The following is a 20,342-nucleotide window of genomic DNA, read 5'->3' on the forward strand; positions in this document are numbered from 1 at the left end:
AACGAGTAGCAGAGGAGGTGAAACCAGAAAAGACGTGATCATAGAGTCATTGTTCGGAGGGAAATAAAATCTTAAGAGAGTGATTCTGATGCTGTAATCCATCTTTTTTATCACATTATCTACATATTTCAGATTCTGGAAGCCGGATAATCTATTTTTAAAAAAGAAAACTCTTCCTAAAACCCAGTGGCCGGCACTTACACATAACTCTGCGGTTTCATGAAAGTAGTTGAATAGAAGACAGATGGAACTGATTAGAATTTCCATCTCGTCTCCGACTCTAAGAAGAACATATTATACTTTTAACTTTTCAGCCAAGTAAAAATTAACACTTTGGAAATTAAGTACTATGCCGATAAAAATATCCAATAGACTGTTCTACCGAATAGCTTTAATTAAGACCGTGGCCACTAACTTAATTGCTGATGTTTTCAATATTATTATACACCTTAGTCCTCCATTTCCCACTTTGCATTTTCACTTTCATGGATACATAAGACTTATTTCACGTACAATTAAGTTTAGATTCCTGGAATTAACATGGTTTATTCCGTATATAATATTTTCATTACATTACAAAAATGTAAACATCACATAAAAAAAAGTAAGAAGATTTGTCTCAGGTGACACACACTAAATTTGACTGAATTTGACTCGAGAAGTCTTCGGTTTGAAGCTCATTCTGCATTTTTGGTATTGACTATCACCTCTGTCTATTCCTTTTTCTCTGATAAAATTATTAATGGAAAACCAGATGCATATTGTCTGATTTCGTGTGCTGCGTTCACTCTTATGTCACTTAGTTTATCGAGGCAAATTCAGTGCGGATTTGAAGTGGATCTTATGTCCTTTTATCTAGGATGTTTAATTCTACAACTCATGAAGATTAACTATTTGTTAGCTATTGTTAGCTATTTATTTGTAAGGATGAGTTAGGCCCAATACTCAATTCTAATAATAGCTATTGTCTTATCATTCTTCGTTCTTCTTTCTCTTCCTTAAATGTTATACCGGAACCGCAGTGTCTTGGACTCGAAGAACAAAGAGTAGTTATTCAAGTTGATTTACAACAAGAAGATACTGATAGTGGTCATGTGAAAGGTAACTATAAATTGGTAGTGACTGACCACAACTTCATAACTGATGCGCTTCCTCATGAAACAATCAATAACCTTAATGAAACAGCGAAATTGATGGTGGATGCTGGTTTTGAGAAAGTGTGTTTCGAGGTTTACAACAGCTACCGTAAGCAGTGGTTGGAAGACCTGTTAGGAAAGACGGGATTTCAAGATTACGTGGTTGGAAGATGGATTAAAACTTCAGAGGTTGCTCTCAAAGTACTATTTCCCAGTGAGCGTCAACTCTACAACCGTGTCTTCTCGAATTCAATGTCTGCATTATCTGATCTCTATTACTCAGAGCTTTGTCATGGAGCGATCACTGAACTACAGAATTTTGCTGATTCATTTGCAAATTGAAGCCCTTCAGCATGGCGTTTGTTTAAAATCCTTGACTTGTTTGCGACTTTGAGTGATCTAATTCCTGAATTTGAATTATTGTTTCTTGATTTGTTGGTGAACCGAGCAATAAAAATCAAGAATAGATTGCGTGAAATAAGTAGAAACAATTTCATGGAATTTGGGAACCTGATATTCCTTACACCGGATGCGGAGTTTGATTGTTGGGCTGATGGCGGAGTTCATCCAATGACCTGCGCAGCCACTGGCTACATCGTTATGGCTTCCTGGTCCAGACAAAACCTAGAGCAAATTTTACAACAATATCCCTTGGTTGATGCTGATAAAGCGGAGACATCTTTATTCTATTCGCAGATATGGTGTTGATAATGGAGCAGTTTGAGAGCAAATTGGATGCTAAGTCACAAATTTATGAGGACCCTGCATTCCGCTATTTTTTCATGATGAATAATCTCGGGCACGTTACATACAGATTGGAAACCTTTTGGGAGTATAGGTTCGGTAAAAATGTGGAGCATTACTTTGAACTCTATTATAGGAACTCTTGGGATAAGGTGATCAATGTTTTGAAGATGGATATGAATGTGTCAGTGGCACCAAATTCTGAAACAGATTCAATGAAAGATAAGCTCAAGGTGTTCAATCAGAAGTTTAGGGAGATGTGTGGAATTCAATGTTTTTAATGAGCAAGTAAGAAACTTCATAATAACTTCCACAGAAAGCATTTTGTTGACAGCTTATGAAAACTTCATTGGCATGTATGTTGGTAAAAACGCTGATGAGTATATCGAGTATGGAATATTTGACATTAAAGATCATCTTAACCGTTCATTTATATTACAGGATGTTGATTCTGTGATAGGATTAGATGAAAATCAGTTAGTTAGTTATTTTCTTGTTAGTAAGGGTCTGTTAATATTCGTGATAGTTATTGCATGATAAAATATAGAAACATAATATTTGGAAGTTGGAACCTTTTTCTCTAATATATAAACAAGTCTCAAGGCCAACTGTCCAAGTCTAACTAACGGGCAATTTACGAAACACTCGCTAACTCACGACACTGACATTGATAATTTAAGAATTAATTGAATGTAATTAATGACATTGATCAGTTTGTTTTGGATACCGTGACTCTCCTTCGATCATAAGTGTTATCGTGTTTCCAATAGAGAATACACTTTTGTAGTGTTATAGTGTTTGTAATAGGGAATAGATCTTTCTGGTCATAAACACTAACAAAAATTTCTACTCATTCTACAAAGTTTCTTTCCATCTCAAACTCCTATCTGACTCTAAGAAGAACATATTAGTCTTTTAAATTTTAAGCCAAATACAAATTAAACTACTATCATTGGACTCATTTCTTATGCATTAAGCTCTTCTTTCAATCATGTTTTTGGAAACTTGAACTTCATCAAAATCATCATTTACACTGTAGTATAAGTTTCATTATGAGTAGCATGATGTTATTTTTGAAAAAATGGAAACTTTCAAGGAGATTCTTGCTAAAATCTCATTTGGGAGGCTGCATTGGATTCAATCCGTGTAAATTTCTATTTTTTCAAAAATAACATCATGTAAATGTAAAAGCCTTATACCAGAGGCTGCATTGGATCGATTTGAAGGGTTGTTTGACACTGCACTGGTTTGTTCACTGAATTGCTTCCACTTCCACAAGCTGCAGGGAAACATCATGGTTGTGTTCCCCCCAATATGTTGTGATCACAACCCTGATATTGTGTGAGGCACGTTCAACTTGTTTCCTCGCCAAACAACCTCTTTGACGTCGGTGTATACATCTGTAGTAACTCCTACAGGTCATAATATAAACACAAAATTCGATGACGCAATCTAGAATTTATGAAGCACTAACACAAACAAAAACCAGACACCAAAATCGATATTGACATTGATATTTACAAGTCGACACTTATAATAATTAAAAAAAAAAATGAAATAATTGAATGAAATCATATGTATTGCTATCAGACTCAGACAGTGACATTTGTTTCGACACTGACACTTGTTAGACACCAATAAATCCATAATATGAAGTGTGAGCACTACATAGTCTATTACTACTATTCCTTTTTGTAGCTGGCATCCATATGGGGATAAAAAAATACTAATATTACCAAATTTGACCATGAAATAGGTAAATTTGAAAAGGTAAGAAAATTGGTACAAGTATAGACTATAGTTGGATTTCCAAAAGAGCAAGCCATTAATATGGTAAAGTACCTAAAAAAGATAGACAAATAAATACAAGCCATTAATATGGTAACATCTGTGTATTACAAAACATGGGATTGAGAAAATCTATCATTGGATACTCAAAATAATAAGAAAAATGTTATTTAAACACAAGATAGAACCAATTTCAAGAAAAATAAGACAAAAGTAGAATCTAAAGTCAGTATTATGCTTTTTTTTCTTTACCTTGGATTTGGATTTGGGTTGACAACTTTCATTCCATATTTCCTCCATCTGTAACCATCATCCAGGATATCAATGGCATCATTTGTTGTCTGGAAAACAACAACTCTAGATTCTCTCACTCTTCTGTTTCGACGGATTATACCCTGGTTTTCACCTTCAACTCTAGGTTGTCTCACTATTCTGTTTCTATGGATTACAGTTACACCCTCATTTTCACCATCAACTCTAGGTTGTCTCACTATTCCAATTCTACGGATTATACCCTCATTTTCACCTTCAGCTCTAGGTTCTGATATACCCTCATTTTGTTGTTGATGTCCGAGATCATTGTTTTCTGAAAGGGCAACACTATCAGAATTGACTCGATGGGAATCCACTGGAATAGCACTTGTATTGGTTAATTCTACTGAACTACTGTCAGGGATCTGAGTAATAGATGCGGAATCTTGATCTTGTTGGACGCGTTGATCTATCGAGGAATGCAAATAAAAATGAAGCATAATGAGGGAATAACTAAAACTCACTCCAGCAATGATCAAAAACAACTTTATCCTCATGAGTTGTACAGTTACATATCCACAGAAAAAATATAAAAGATCAACCTCGAAACCAAAGTGGCTCTGCTGTGACAAACCGAGTGACATGAAAGCAAAAGCAGAACCAGAAACCATATTATACAAATCTGGTTTTCCCTTAACCTTATCAAAGAAAAAGGAGTATATATTGGTGATTATGAAAACAGAAAATATTAAATGAGCTTTAAGTCGAACACTAGTGTTCGAATTTTGCCATCTGTGTGCAAATAAGATGGCAATGGAGATAATGGAACTATAAATAGTGTAAAGTATTATCTTCAACAAATTCCAATTTCCAAATAGATTAGTGAAAGAAGAGCTGAGAGCATAAAAAACCAGTCCAATTACAGATGATGTAAAACTCAGAAATCTCCATACCTTTGGCTGCTTAATCCATCTCAAAATTTGGTTGAGCATAGATGTCATGGTGTTAAATTTGCTTAATCCACACAATTTAGTTAACAAAAAAATTAAACAAGCTTACACCAATTGGAGAGAAGAGAATAAAGTTTTCTTGAATTTTTTCTGTCTAGTAATAGAACAGGACAAAGTGCCAATAATACTTTTTATTCCTAATAGTTCCTAAGAAATGTGGAGGAAAGCGAGCATAACCTACTTCTCACTGTCGAGGAAATGTAGTTTTTAGGAGTGATTATTATCGGACGTCTAATTTTTTATTTAATAATTTAGAAAACATTCTCTTTAAATTAGGACAGTCTGATTTTCATCTAACTGTCTTTAACACTTGACTACACGATTGCATATAGACATCTTGCCTCACTGCAATATATTTTTCTTAATGGCAAATATATTATTTATTAATAATCGGTCGAACTACAAAATAAATGTGCCATTTATAAACTGAAGACCAATGAATAAAGCCAAAACCAAATACCACCTAATAGAGGTTCCCTTCTAATATTATTTTTAGAAGGACGCTCCTCAGCCTCCAAACCAACAAAGAAGACCATCAACCGACCCATAATGATGCCACTAGACATTAACTCCCGATTTCGAATCAAAAGCGATCGGCTCATCATAATCCAAAAAGCAGCTCCGCGGGCCAAAAATTGATGGGGGCAACGGTAGAGTGTAAACCTAGGCAAATAAGTCTCAGCTCACAGTCCTCCTTCAAACCGTCAACATCGACGCGGAAGAGGTCAATCAAATACAAAGAACCTGCAAATCTCAACATATTTGGAAACCATCAGACATTCAAAAAAGAATCCTGCAAATCTCAACAAATTTGTAAGCGGCCAGAGAATCCCGTATCGAAGAAAGTCAATCACACACTGCATCAACCACACACTAGAGGTACAAAGAACCTGCAAATCTCAACAGATTTGGAAACCATCAGACATTCAAAAAAGAATCCTGCAAATCTCAACAAATTTGTAAGCGACCAGAGAATCCCGTATCGAAGAAAGCCAATCACACACTGCATCAACCACACACCAGCGGCGCCAGATCCAACACCTCCACGTCAGCACCTCACCACCACACCCCCGCGTCACCTTCGCCACCACACCGCCGCCACCACCCCCTTCTCAGATTCGTCGCAGCAGCAGCCGCCACCCCCCCCCCCCCCCCCCCCCCCTCCTTCACTTACTATCAATTATGTCCCTATATTTTAACAACTTCAATTTGATACCCGTTAAGTCACATCGGTTGCGAGATGGCCTCGATATAAAGTAGAGGTAATCCTCACCTTACAAATCGGTTTTGTAGGGTTGAATTAAGCCAAATATTCAATTCTAATATGGTACTAGGCCCACTGGGCTGCCTACTGTCAAGTTGTGATCGGGCCATCCACTATTTATATCCGAGCCCCAAGCCTAACGGTGTTGAACGCGACGGAGCGCGAAAATCAGGGATATTTTTATATAACTTGTGATGTGTTTACCACACCACTGAGTCAAATTTAACTTCATTCAAAATAATTTGTGGCCATTGTCCAGTGGTTGTACAGTTCTTTATCGATCTAATTATTACATGTTTTAGAAATTTCATTAGAATGCAGCTAAAGGTATGGAGAATTGTTGGTTTTACTTCATCAGTTGTTGGATTGCTTTGCTATGCTTTCAGCTCTTCCTTTATCCATTTATTTGGAAACTGGAATTTTTTTAAGATATTTCTTTACAGCAATTTCAGTTTAATAATTTGTCTAATGAATTTGTTTGCAAGTACATGGCAACATTCCACAAGTCTTCGATTGCAATCTCATTCAGCTTTTTTGGTATTGACAATCACCTCTGTCTATTCCTTTTTCTCTGATAAAATTATGAATGGAAAACCAGATGCATATAGTATGATTTCATGTGCTGCCTTCGCTCTCATGTCACTCAGTTTATAGAGGCAAATTCAGTGCGGATTTGAAGTGGATCTTATGTCCTTTTATCTCGGATGTTTAATTGTACAACTTATGAAGATTAATTTGCAGTTAGCTATTGTTGGAGTTTGTTATAGCTATTGTCTTATTATTCTTCGTTCTTCTTTCTCTTCGTTAAATGTTCCACAAGAAACTCTGTGTCCTGGACCCGAAGAACAACGAGTAGTCATTCAAGTTGATTTACAGCAACGAGAAAATACCATTAGTGGTTGCATCGTGCAAAACTTTCATACAAGTTTCGAACTGTTGTAACAACAATTCGGAACTTGTATTAAAGAGCTTGAGCAAAACAATTCGAATATTGCCAAGATGCTTATAGAAAAGGTGAAAGGTAACTATAAATTGGTAGTGACTAGTGACTGACCACAACTTCATAACTGATGTGCTTCCTCACGAAACAATCAATAATCTTCAAAAATCAGCGAAATTGATGGTGGATGCTGGCTTTGAGAAAGTGTGTTTTGAGGTTTACAACAGCTACCGTAAGGAATGGTTAGAAGACTTGTTAATAAATAAATTATTAAGATTAGCAAAGATGGGATTTCAAGATTATGTGATTGGAAGATGGATTAAAACTTCAGAGGTTGCTCTCCGAGTACTATTTTCCAGTGAGCGTCGACTCTACAACCGTGTCATCTCGAATTCAATGTCTGCATCATATGATATTCCTTACAAGGGATGCGGAGTTTGATTGTGGGGGACTGATGGTAGAGTTCATCCAATGACCACCGCAGCTATTGGTTACATCGTTGTGGCTTTCTGGTCTAGACAGATCATAGAGCAAATTTTACGACAATATCACGTGGTTGTTGGTGATGGAGTGGGAACATCTATATTCTATTCGCAGATGGAGTTGATAATGGAGCAGTTTGAGAGAAAATTGGAAGCTAAGTCACAAATTTATGAAGACTGATGACCTCTCGTAATACCTATTAATTCATGCTTATTTGAGGGACATTAGACTCTTTTTAAGTAGTTTTGTATGAATAAACAAGAGAAATCAGCCCGGATTTGAGATTACTTGGATTACAAGAAAACAGGGAATTATGCAGAAAAATATGGTTTTGTACTATGCTGGGGGCGTGGGACTATCACGCGCAGCGTAGTGGTCTATGCAAGAAAGAAGAGTTTCCCCTGCTTTAACTACGCGCAGCGTGATGGCTATCACGCGCGGCGTAATACCTTACTAGAAGTGAAGATTGGTCTCTGACTTGATCACGCGCGGCATGATATCTACCACGCGCGGTGTGAAGGAGGAAGTGAACTACGCCGGCGGCGTGATCCAACCACGCGCGGCGTAATACCTCATCTGAAGATTTGTTTCTCCTCTGACTTGATCACGCGCGGCGTGATAAGCAGTTACGCGCGGCGTAATGTAAAGAAGAGCAACCACGTGCGGCGTGGTAGATCTGGCGCGCGGCGTGGTTGCGATCTGTATTTAAAGAAACTTCATTTTCTGGAAAGGGGTTCGATACTTTGGAGTTCATACTTGATTTTAAGAGTTCTTGTGCATTAATTGGAGTCAGATCCTGTGTTCCAGTGGCTAGATTCAAGGAGTTCAACAGCATGGGAGCAAATCTTGTGAAGTTGGAGCTTGGATACTTGCTTGTCACCATGAGGAACTAAATCCTCATAGTGGTTGGATCTAGAATATGAACTAAACTGATGTAATCCCATGTAATTCCTCATATTTGTAATGAATCTCTATTGTATAAGTGTTATTCAATGAATGTCAGTTCTTAATGCTTTACAATTTCTGATCAACTTTGCAATGATTTTAGATTTTGGTTATGTATGAGAATATGAGTTAAAATCCGACATGAATTCATTGAGCACTTGAGTGTTTCCGGTCGAGAGATTGAAACATAGAGTGTAACATAAGATCAACGCACTTTTAATTACTCCGTTACCGGTAGCTTCCATCCAAGAGATTGGAGAAGTATCGGTAAAGGATAGGGTGTGATCGTGTAGACCAGAAGAATGCGACTGCGCCGGCGTTTTAGGTGGTTGAAAGCGTTGAAACCCCTGTTGGAGTGGAGGGGGTTGTGTACCTGTAGGCACTCCGACGCTCAAGTCAGTTTGTGTGTAAAGGTTTTCTTGGCTAAAATATACGTACCTTGGAATGAAGTGGAGTCACATATATATAGCCCCCAGCGCAGGGCCAAGGCCCTTGATGGCATTAATGGCCATCAAGTGGCTGCCGGAAAACGGCTTGGAAGCCTTGATGTGCAGTAAATGTCCATCATTCCGGTTTACGGCCGTTACGATACGTAAGAGTATCAGACTGTTATCTTCATGGTAGCTAGTTCGGGATGTTGCCTGTTCGACGCTGTCACTGGCTCGAGCATCTGAGCTCGACCCAGAACAGGAGCCCCCCAAGTTGTTATGCTCTTCTGATGAGGATAATGACTTGAAGCTTGAACGATTCATCTTGTGTTATTTGGATCTTTCGTTTGTCGAACATAATTATTCCGAAGTGGCCTGTCGTGTCCCATTCCCTTAAGGTTCCGTTATTCCCTTTGGTCAAAGTCAAGCTTTGGAAAGGAAAAGCACTTTTTCCAAGGGGTCAACCCTAGGGACTGGTAGCCGCCTTTATGTTTATGGGCCGTTAAACACGATGCTGGGCTTTTTGGGGCGGCAAGTTTACTATAAATTGCCACTTCTTCCCTCTTTGCTTCTCACAACTGTGCTTTTGAATTTCAACGATGGATAGGAAGAATACCAAGAAGATGGCCGTCGAGAGTTTCAAGTCCCAGATAGGGAAGAAGGTGGAGGTGTCCACGTCTAGGGTTACTCGTTCCAAGAAGGCAAAAGAGGCTAAGGTGGAGACTGTCATTCTTTCTTCAGATTCCTCCAACTCATCTGGTTCCGATGACACAGATGAGGATTATGCGGTGTTTCTGAAGACTTTTAAGTCTGAGGATTTTTACCCTATCCTCCCTTCCTCTAACGAAGGGGAGTCCCAGATGACGGTGGAGTCCAAGAGGAAGCCAACGGAGGTGTTGAAGATTGATTCGGATTCCGAGCATGAGGATTAGATGCTCGGGTCCTTTGTAATTTTTCTTTTCCTTGTATTGGCTTTCCATTAATAAAGAACGTTTGAGCTTTAAATGTTTCGAGCACCTTTTATTTGTATTCGCGCTTTATTTATGCTCTTAATTTAGTAACGTCATGAATTTTCCGAACGATGCCGAGCGGATTATTCGAGCGAAATCATACCCTTTCGAGCACGTTTCCGATTTTGCGAGCTTGTCGAAGAACGCGGTGTTCCAATTTGGTATTTGTGGCCTTCCCCGTATTTGTAGTGAGAACAAGGGGGCGAAATCCCGAGGATCTCGGATTTCCCTTTTGGGTTGCGATTTTCTCGGGATGTGGCGTCTTGGATTCTGCAAGATTTACGCGAGCAGGCGGATGTGACTTGAAAGGACGAGTCGCTTCGCTTTCTCTCGCCACGTGTAAAGGCTATTCAAATAGCACTCGAGTGGCTATTACTCTGAGATTTGAATCTCGAGGTCGTCGCGGGCCATAGATATTCGCGCCTTTTCATTTTTCTTGAGATTGAATCTGGGCCGCTTGTTTGCGATTGATCTGGTTCGTTGGATCAAATCGACGGTCCAGATGAGAATGGCGTAGATTTTCCTGTACGGGCGTGTTGGCCTATATATATGAGGGAGGTTTTCTCGTTTGAAACTTTACAGTTTCTTACTTATTTCTTCCATTAGCTTTTCCTGCTTCCAGTCCCTCTGGTGATTCACGCTTCTCCTGCTATCACACTACAAGCTTCCTTTTTCGTCTTCGTAAATCAAGTAAGTAGCTTTATCCATGAATTTTTACTTTGGATTTTGCTTAAACAAGACATAGTTAGTTTCGTGCGGTAGGTAGTTTGTAGGGTGTTTTTTGTGTAGCATGCGTAGTTTTTTGAGGGCTATAGGTGGTGATTAGCACACTTTTCCCCCCTAAACAAGGATTTCACGCGTCTTAAGGCGAAAATTCGCTGTTTTTACCCACTCACTTTTGGGTTTTTACTCAAGAACAACGTCGAGCATCGCATGCGTTTCGTGCCCGGTTGCTTCATGTACTTAGCGTTCGGAGGGATAGCCTTGTTCTTTCTTTAGTTTTTTCTCGTAATTTTTCTAAGTTCCTTGTCGAGATTCTCGCCCTTTCACTTGATTTGGCGGTGGAAGGGTGGATTTGAATATCAAATTCACGTTTCCTTCCTCTGCTTTTTCAGGTTTCTAAATGGCTGAAAGGTCTCAACAAGCCCCACCTTTAAGGCAACAGCCGTCCTCTTCGGTTCGCGTCCCAGGACGACATTCCGGACTCGATGTGTACGGATATCCAGACCCGTCCTACCGAGGATTTCGAAGTACGGATCCCAACTGCTCGTCACAGGAGTTGCAGTAATTGGGCGTGGGGAACGATCCCCATGTACGAGATCGCGTTCAAACATCTGGGCGTGAGGCTGCCATTTTCGGATCTCGAGGTGTCCATTTTCCATCATCTCCACCTGGCCCCCTCCCAACTACACCCAAACTCTTTAGCCTTTATTAGGGCTTTTGAGATGACTGCCGAACATCTGGGTTTGGCTCCCACCCTGCCCTTATTCTTCTACCACTTTGGTCTTCAGCGAAGCTGTCCTCGCGGAGAGAAGGCGAAAGGAAAGCGCGTAAAGGGGCCCCCCACAGTTGCCACCAAGCACGGTTGGGTTTCTTTGAGGCAACGACAGCGCCTCTTTAACATGTATGCGAAGTCAGTGCGAGGGTTTAAATCCGCCTTTTACGGGGTCAAGGCGATAACGACAAAAGGTTGGAATAATTTTGTCCGCCGAGGATATCGCTTAGACGACCAGGGGCGTGAGGTTCTGAACGAGCAGGGACGCCCTATCGAGGAGGATTTCGCGAAATTTCCCTTTTACTGGCGCAAGGAGCATTATTCTATGCCGTCCAGTGAGTTCGTGTATAAGTTGGGGGAGCTTACTGCTGAGGAGAGATTTGATTATAAAAAGCTGAAGGAATTTGTGGAGGGTCTGCCTCCTTACCTCTTGAGCGATCCTGATGGCGAGCCCTTGTTTGGGGCAGATGGTCAGAGGTTGACCTGCACGAAAGTGATCGCTACGAAGGACTTGATCGTTTGCGACACTCCAGAGAAGTTGACTGCTTTTTGGAGTATGCTTCGCAGCTCACTTTTCTCTATTTTTTATGCTTTGCCTTTTTACTTTGCGTGTTTCGACTTTTATTTGCTCGTCTTTGTTCGCTAACTGTTGATCTGGTTTTTGTGTAGGTACAATGACAAGTGCTTCTTCCGCTCTCCTCCAAGCTCGTGCCGCAAAGAACAAGAGGGAAGCGAGCAGTGCCGAGACAACCTCCTCAGCTCCTCAATCCCCGACGGCCTCTGCTGTGGACCGTTCAAAAAGGATGCGGCTGGTTGGGGAGGAAGACACTTCTTCTCGACAGGAGCAGGAGGTGGTGGATCTCGTTGGTAAGGATGATCCTCCAATTCTTGGCCCTCATAGGTTGTCCGCTGGCGTTCCCGCAGATGACTTCGTCCTCCCTCCCATCTATGCCCATGGCACCCTGCTGACTGGAGATACTAAAGTGAAGATTAACCCAGCAGATGAGGCAATCCTCGCGGATATGGGTCCCGAGACTCTGCGGTCCGAAATTGCTACCCAGTCCATGGCTCTGCTCAAATTAGTCGAAGTAGCGACTTTTTTGAATGGCCGGGAGTGCAAGTATTTGAAGGAAAGGGATGAAGCTCGTAAAGAGTTACTAGTGTTGGAGCGGAGGCTAGCAGAGTCCGAGGAGCACAAGACTCTCTCGACTAACCTTAAGGAAGCGGAGGACAGGCTTAAGACCGTGTCGGAGGAGAGGGACAGCGCCGTGAAGAAGGTTGAGGAGCAGAAAGCTATGATTGGTGAGCTGGAAGGGAAGCTAGCGATGCTCCAAGTCACTGGGGTTATTGAAGGAGCTCGACCCTCAAGGGGTGTATGCCTCCTCCACTCGTGCAGCCTTAATCGCGAAGATCCAGGAGCTCGAGTCCAACATGGTTGCTGCAGCTACCTTCAGTTTCAACGATGTCGTGACCCAGCTTAGGATCCTCAACCCTAACTTGATCGAGGAGGGTTTGAACGAGGAAAAGGAAGTTATTGATGGTCGAATTTGCTCGCCTCCTGATACTGATTAGCTGTTTATGTATTTATTTGATTTTGCTTGGGCTTTGTGTTCGCCCTTTTTGATTTGTAACCTTTGACAATTTACGATCCTTGTGATCGTTTTATTTTATTTCGCACTTCGAATTATTTGCTTGCGCTCTTCACCTTTGTCTTTGTACTTAGATTTAGATTTTACGTGGCAATTTTCGTGCGATGTTTTTGCTTCTAGCCTTGGTCTTTGCTCGCAGCTTTAACTTAAGCAATTTTTCCAAACATTCTATATGCCGAGCTATTCATGCCTTCGCGCTAGTGTGTGTTTGGACGGTGGTCATCGTTATGATAGCTGGTACCATTGATGCCGGACTTAGACGGTGCGGGGAACCATTCTAAGTGTTTGGAGATGTTTATCCAAACTAGTAACGAGGAGAGGGGCTATTGTTAAGCTTTCCTCCTCGGGGTGTGAACATCCCATCGCGAGCTGGGGTTCTACCGGGCGTGTACTACGACGATGGCGTTCCGTGGTCTAGAACTTTCCTCGCCAACATCATCGAGCCCCCAATGTCTCGACTTTGTTTTATATTTTAAGATTCGTGCCCGTACCTAAACACTCCTCCGTTGTATAGGCACGCTTCTCATGGGCGAAGACACAGCCTTCGTCGAGGGATGGCTTTCGAGCTTCCCTCAACTGTAGTATTGTTTGAGCTTTTCGGCATTCCAAGGTCGGGGAATTTCTTTTCCATAAAGGTCTTCCAAGTAATAAGCACCGTTTTCGATTTTGGCTCGGACTCGATAAGGTCCCTCCCAATTTGCCGCGAGTTTGCCTTCGCGAGAGTCTTTTTGATTGCGTCGTAGTACTAATGTACCAACGTCGAATTCTCGCTTGATGACCCTTTTATCGTGCCGTTTTGCTATTTTTTGTTTCAAAGTTGCTTCTCGGAGGGCCGCGCCTTCTCGAAGTTCTTCTAAAAGGTCGAGCTCCTCTCTGAGCATGTCTTGGTTATCCCCTCCTTCGAGAGGTATCTCTGTTCGGAATGAAGATGCCCCCGTCTCTACCGGAATTACTGCTTCTGTTCTGTATGTTAATCGGAAAGGCGTTTCTCCCGTCGTGGAGTGCGGGGTTGTTCGGTAGGACCAGAGTACGCTGTGTAGTTCTTCTGTCCACTTACCCTTTGCTTCATCTAATCTCCTTTTAAGCCCTCGTAATATAACCCTGTTTGCAGCCTCGGCTTGACCGTTTGTTTGAGGGTGTTCGACAGAGGTAAAATGTTGAGTTGTACCTATCCTTGCCATAAACTCTCGCATTTTCTTGTCTGCGAATTGAGTCCCGTTATCTGTAACGACAACTTGGGGGATCCCAAATCTCGCAAGTATATTGCGTTTGAAGAATCGCAGCACGTTGAATGTTGTGATGTTGGCGAGAGGTTCGGCTTCGATCCATTTTGTGAAGTAGTCGACAGCTACTCTTAGGTATTTATTTTGTCCTGCTGCCGTTGGAAACGGTCCTAGGAGATCCATCCCCCACCAAGAAAACGGCCACGGGGATGAGAGTGTCTTTAGCTCGTTTTTGTGAAGTACTCGTCTTGGTTGTTCGTGGTTGGAAAGGCGAGCTCGAGTGAAACTTGAATGAGCACTCCTTCGCTGTTTTCGAGCATTATTCCTGCACCACTCCCTTGTGGATTCGAGGATCCATCCACGAAGATGGTCCATTTGTTTTTATCCGGGGTAGATGGTGTGGTCATCTCGGCTACGAAGTCTGCTAGCACTTGGGCTTTTAAAGCCTTTATGCTTTCGAAAAAGATTTCAAATTCTGACAATTCGAGTGGCCATTTTAGCATTCGTCCTGTCATGTCCGGCTTCGCGAGGATTTGCTTAATTGGTTGATCGGTTCGAACAACGATTGAATGAGCTAATAAATAATGTCTTAATTTCCTCGCGGCCATGACTACTGCTAAGGCCGTTTTTTCAGTCTGTAAGTACCGGAGTTCTAGTCCTTGCAGAGCCTTACTCACAAAATAGACGGGTTTTTGTCCTTGCTCGGTTTCTCTTATGAGAACGGCGCTAATGGCCTCCGATGCTACGGCCATGTAAAGGTATAGGGTCTCCCCCTCGTTGGGTCGTGTTAGGACTGGGGGTTCGGATAATGCTCGTTTTAAGTGTTGTAGCGCGTCCTCGCATTCCTTCGTCCATTCGAATACGGAATCTTTTCGAAGTAATTTGAATAAGGGTAGCGCGTGTTGAGCGGATTTTGCGACAAAACGAGATAACGCTGTGAGCATCCCATTTAGTGATTGGATCGATTTTTTCGAGTCCGGTGTAGGAAACTCAAAAAATGCTCTGCATTTATCGGGGTTAGCTTCGATTCCTCTTTCGGTTAAGTAAAATCCGAGGAATTTCCCAGCTTTTACACCGAACGTGCATTTTTCGGGATTGAATCTCATGTTAAACTTTCTCGCTTGGTCGAACACTCTTTTCAATTGGGCTGTATGATCGACTTCCTCTTCGGATTTGACGATCATATCATCCATGTAAACTTCGAGCATGTCACCGATTTCATTATTGAAGACTTTGTTCATCATCCTTTGGTATGTGGCGCCTGCGTTTTTAAGCCCAAATGGCATTACGTTGTAATAATAATTACCGGATTCGGTCATAAACGCTGTTTTCTTTTTATCGATTTCAGCCATTTTTATTTGATTATAACCCGAGTACGCATCCATAAACGATAGTTATTTAAATCCTGATGAATTATCTACTAATTTGTCTATGTTAGGTAAAGGGTAAGCGTCTTTAGGGCAAGCCCTATTAAGATCGGTATAATCAACACACATGCGCCATTTTCCATTCGATTTCTTAACAAGTACAACATTGGATAGCCAGGTGGTGTACCTGGCTTCCGAAATGAAATTTGCCTCGAGGAGGTCTTTTACAGCTTTTTCAGCAGCCTCCGCTTTCTCGGGAGACTGCTTCCTACGCCACTGAACAACGGCACTAGCCCTAGGATCTAAAGTCAATTGATGACAAGCGACCTCGGGGTCGATTCCGGGCATATCTGCAGCGCTCCAGGCGAACAGTTCAGCGTTGTTCTTCAGGCAAGCAATCAGCTGCTTTTTGACCAAGTCAGGGAGTCCAGTTCCAATCTTGATTCCTTTGAGGGTTCTTCGCCCAATGGTACCAGTTCGAAATCTCCGTCCGGAATTGGGCGGTAGATTTTCTTTTCAGCAACGGGGAGGTCCTTCTGCTTATCTTCATGATGCTCCTTTTTTGTGAGTCGAGCATCTATGTCGACAGAAGTTCCAATAGTGTTTACCCCCGGGTTTTTCTTTGGTTTTGATTTCTTGGGGGTCACCACGGTGCTCAGATTTTTCGCCGCAGCTTCAAAACATCTTCTAGCAGCAGCTATATCCCCGTTGATGGTTGCGACCTGATCATCTTGGGTGTAGTATTTCAGCTTCAGATGGATGGTGGACGACACAGCGTACAGCTCCGCCAGTGTAGTTCTGCCAATGATGCAGTTGTACAGCGAGGGGCAGTCGACGACCATGAATTGTGTCCTCACGAATTTCATTGCTTTTTCCTCGCCGAAGGTGACGATGAGGTCCACGTATCCCTAAGGTTTGGTAGTCGACCCGTTGAACCCCTGGAGGTCAGGTCCTACATATGGGATCAGGTTCTTCTCCGACAGCTGCAGTGTTTTGAAGAGGCCTGAGTACATTACGTCGCACGAGCTCCCCTGATCTACGAGGATGCGGTGGACGTCGAAGTTCGCCATGCGAGCTCTTACCAGCAGTGGTATTTGGTAGTTTGGCGAGCCTCCAAGAACTTCTTCTTTGTAGAAGGCCAGTGGGTTGGAGCCTTCCTCGGGCTTAGAGACGGCGATGGGGTTCACCGAGCAAATGCTCTCCAGCTCTTCAAACTTTCTTTTTACTGACCCGATGGTGACTTTGCTGATTCCTCCCCCTGTTATTACCATTGCTTTGGGGAAATTTTCCCATGAGCCATTCATATGTGCGTTGAAATGCCTCATGAGTGCTTCTTCATCCGACCCTGGGGAGGGAAGGGGAATTTCTGGTGCTGAAATGGCGAGAGCCTGTGGGACTACGGCTCGGTTATTTTCCTGCTCGGAGACATCAATGGCCATGGCGACCTCTTGAGGCTCCCGTTGTTGTACTTGTTCGTTGTTCTGAACGTATTTTCGGGCATAGCCCTTCTATATCAGAATCTCGATGGCATCTTTCAGGTGGACACAGTCTTCGGTGACGTGTCCATGGCTTTTATGATAGCGACAAAATTTCGTTCTATCAGTATTTGCCTTCATGGGCTGCTGCCTTGGAAAATGGATTCCGGCTTTTTTGAAGTCCGCAGCGGAGACTTCTGCAAAAATGCGATCTTTGGGAGCATTTAATGGAGTGTATGTTGTGAATTTTCCGCGTGGAGGTTTGAACTCTTTAATCCTATCCTCCCTTCCTTTTTCGTTACCTCTTCGCGAGGTTCCAGCTTCATCCTTCTCATGGTTCCTGGGTTTTTCCTGACTTTTAGGCCTCCTCAAATCTATGGCCTTATGTTTTTCCTCGTAGGCGATGTATTTCTTTGCCTTTTCGAAGAAAGCGTCCAACGTTTTTGGCTCTTCGATCCCGACAGCTTTGGCAAAGTCGCTGTCCCGACGAAGTCCCCTGTCGAGGAGGTATAGTTTCATACTCTCTTCGACCTTTACCTCGACAGCCGCTTTGTTGAAACGCTCGAGATAGGACCTGAGGGGCTCCGTTTCGCCTTGAATGATGGCTTCGAGTGTCGCTTCCGTTTTTGGATGGCGCCTCAAAGATGTGAAATGGGCCCAGAAGCGGGCGCAGAGATCCGACCAGGAATCTATGGATCCCGGCGCCAAGCTCTTATACCAAGCCATAGCACCTTTCCTCAGGGTCGTGGGAAAGAGCTTACACTTGATAGAGCCTCGTACATTTCTGTACTCGAGGAGAGCCTCTAAATTCTCGATGTGCTCGTCTGGATTCGTCGAGCCATCGTAAGTATCCATTGCCGGTGGTTTTTCGAGACCGACCGGTAGAGGGAGTTCCCGGATCCTACGTGAGAGGGGGCCTTGGTGGTTGTCCCTTTCTTCCGGGGATCGGTGTCTTTGGTGGCGAGGAGGATTGTCCCTCCTAGGGGAGTGCCTCCTCGGTGGGGTGGACTTTCGAGATATTTCCTCGTTTCTCCTCGGACTCATCCTCCTCTCGCTTCTTCTGCGAGGTGGTGAGCGTGACCTGGAGAAGGTTCTGCTCCTCGCAGGTGTGGGTGAACGGTGAGCTCGGCGGGCTTGCACCGTCAGCCTCGATTCAGCAATTACGTCGATTCGACGGCTTTGGGATTCGAGCCTTTGGTTCTGCTGCTCGAATCTTTGGTTCTGCTGCAGGATTAAGTCCGACTGGCGATTGATTGCATTGACCAGCGCATCCATAATGTCCTGCACGGGAGCACCCGTGGGGTAGCCATTGTCGGAGTCGCCTGTGGCGGATTAGCCACAGGGATCTGCGGTTCCTCTGGATTGTAGGGCTCATCGCGCATGTTTTTCCCTCCTTGGCTGTCTTCCGTTACAGAGACGAACTGGCCGTCCTGCGGGTGGTACGGCGCGTAGTCCATTGGTTGAGCGTTGTTCTCCGCCACGTGCTCCGGAATGTGGTGGTTGTTGACGCCGGCCATTGATCGCGAAGTGGTTGCTTTTGAAGGAAGTTTTTAGTTTTTGGTTTGAATAAACAGGGAAACTATGGTCCTCACAGACGGCGCCACTGATCGTGTAGACCAGAAGAATGCGACTGCGCCGGCGTTGTAGGTGGTTGAAAGCGTTGAAACCCCTGTTGGAGTGGAGGGGGGTTATGTACCTGCAGGCACTCCGACGCTCAAGTCAGTTTGTGTGTAAAGGTTTTCTTGGCTAAAATATACGTACCTTGGAATGAAGTGGAGTCACATATATATAGCCCCCAGCGCAGGGCCAAGGCCCTTGATGGCATTAATGGCCATCAAGTGGCTGCCGGAAAACGGCTTGGAAGCCTTGATGTGCAGTAAATGCCCATCATTCCGGTTTACGGCCGTTACGATACGTAAGAGTATCAGACCGTTGGAGAGTCGAGCACGTCTCGCGGGCTCTTCATGGTAGCTAGTTCGGGACGTTGTCTGTTTGACGCTGTCACTGGCTCGAGCATCTGAGCTCGACCCAGAACAGGGTGGATTTATCAAGAGATTGAGGTTCATCGTATTGTTGATCTAGTTGTGACACTTGAGTGGTTCATTACGATATGATTGATTACATGCGATTGCTATAGTTTAGGGAGTTTCGATGATCCAACCATACTCTTTTAATATTTGATTTCTAAAACGTTTTCTTACAAACCAATTACTCAAACACACCCCCAAACATGTGTTTTACTTTCATAATGTTCATAGACATAGTTGAATTGTTCGAATGTATCACAATCCCTGTGGATCGATAATTTTATTACTATTGACAATATTTATACACTTGCAAAGAGTCAATCAAAGACCCAGCCTTAAGATATTTTTTTCATGATGAACAATCTAAGTCATGTTATGTGCGGACTTGAAACCTTTTGGGACGATAGGTTCTGTAAAAACACAGAGCAAAAACTTGAACTCTATTGTAGAAGCTCTTGGAATAAGGTGATAGATATTTTGAAGATGGATATGAATGGGTCGGTGGCGCACAATTCAAAATCTGATTCAATGAAAGACAAGCTCAATTTATTCAATAACAAGTTTAGGGAGATTTGTGGAAGTCAATCTACATGGTGTGTTTATAATGAGCAACTAAGGAAACAAATAATAATTTTGATTGAAAGCATTTTGTTGCCAACATATGATAACTTCATTTGTATGTTTCATAATATTGTTGGTACAAATGCAGATGAGTATATCGACTATGGAATTTCTGACATTCAATATCAACTCAATCTTATGTTTCTGTTAGAGGAAGTTGATTGTGATAAAGGATTGATGAAAACCAATTAGTTAGTTAGTTAATTAGTTAGCGTTTGAGATAGTTACTACATGATAAAATATATAAATAAAACACTTGAAAGTTGGACGTTGTACCTCAGTTTCCAATCAGTACAGATTTTCTTAATGTGTATGTTATATAGGCAAAATACATGTATAGGTCTTTAAGTTTTATGTTTGTATCAGATAGGTCCTTAAGTTTTTTAAGTATAAAATAGGTACTTTAAGATAGACTATGGTTTCCTTTATCTCTAAGTTTCCCCTTCCTCTAATTTCAAAGACTTTAGCTGTAGCAGAAATACGAA

General features: G+C 42.5%; 3 pseudogenes; 2 read left to right on the forward strand and 1 right to left on the reverse strand.

The window, feature by feature from the left end:
* Positions 1-636: 636 nt before the first annotated feature.
* LOC123922515 lies at positions 637-2,417 on the forward strand (annotated as a pseudogene).
* Positions 2,418-2,623: 206 nt separating this feature from the next.
* On the reverse strand, positions 2,624-5,063 carry LOC123924534 (annotated as a pseudogene).
* A 1,446-nt stretch (positions 5,064-6,509) lies between these two features.
* LOC123922516 lies at positions 6,510-20,049 on the forward strand (annotated as a pseudogene).
* Positions 20,050-20,342: the final 293 nt, after the last annotated feature.

The sequence above is a fragment of the Trifolium pratense genome, linkage group LG4 (assembly GCF_020283565.1).
Source record: "Trifolium pratense cultivar HEN17-A07 linkage group LG4, ARS_RC_1.1, whole genome shotgun sequence".
In the NCBI taxonomy this organism is placed as follows: Eukaryota; Viridiplantae; Streptophyta; class Magnoliopsida; order Fabales; family Fabaceae; genus Trifolium; species Trifolium pratense.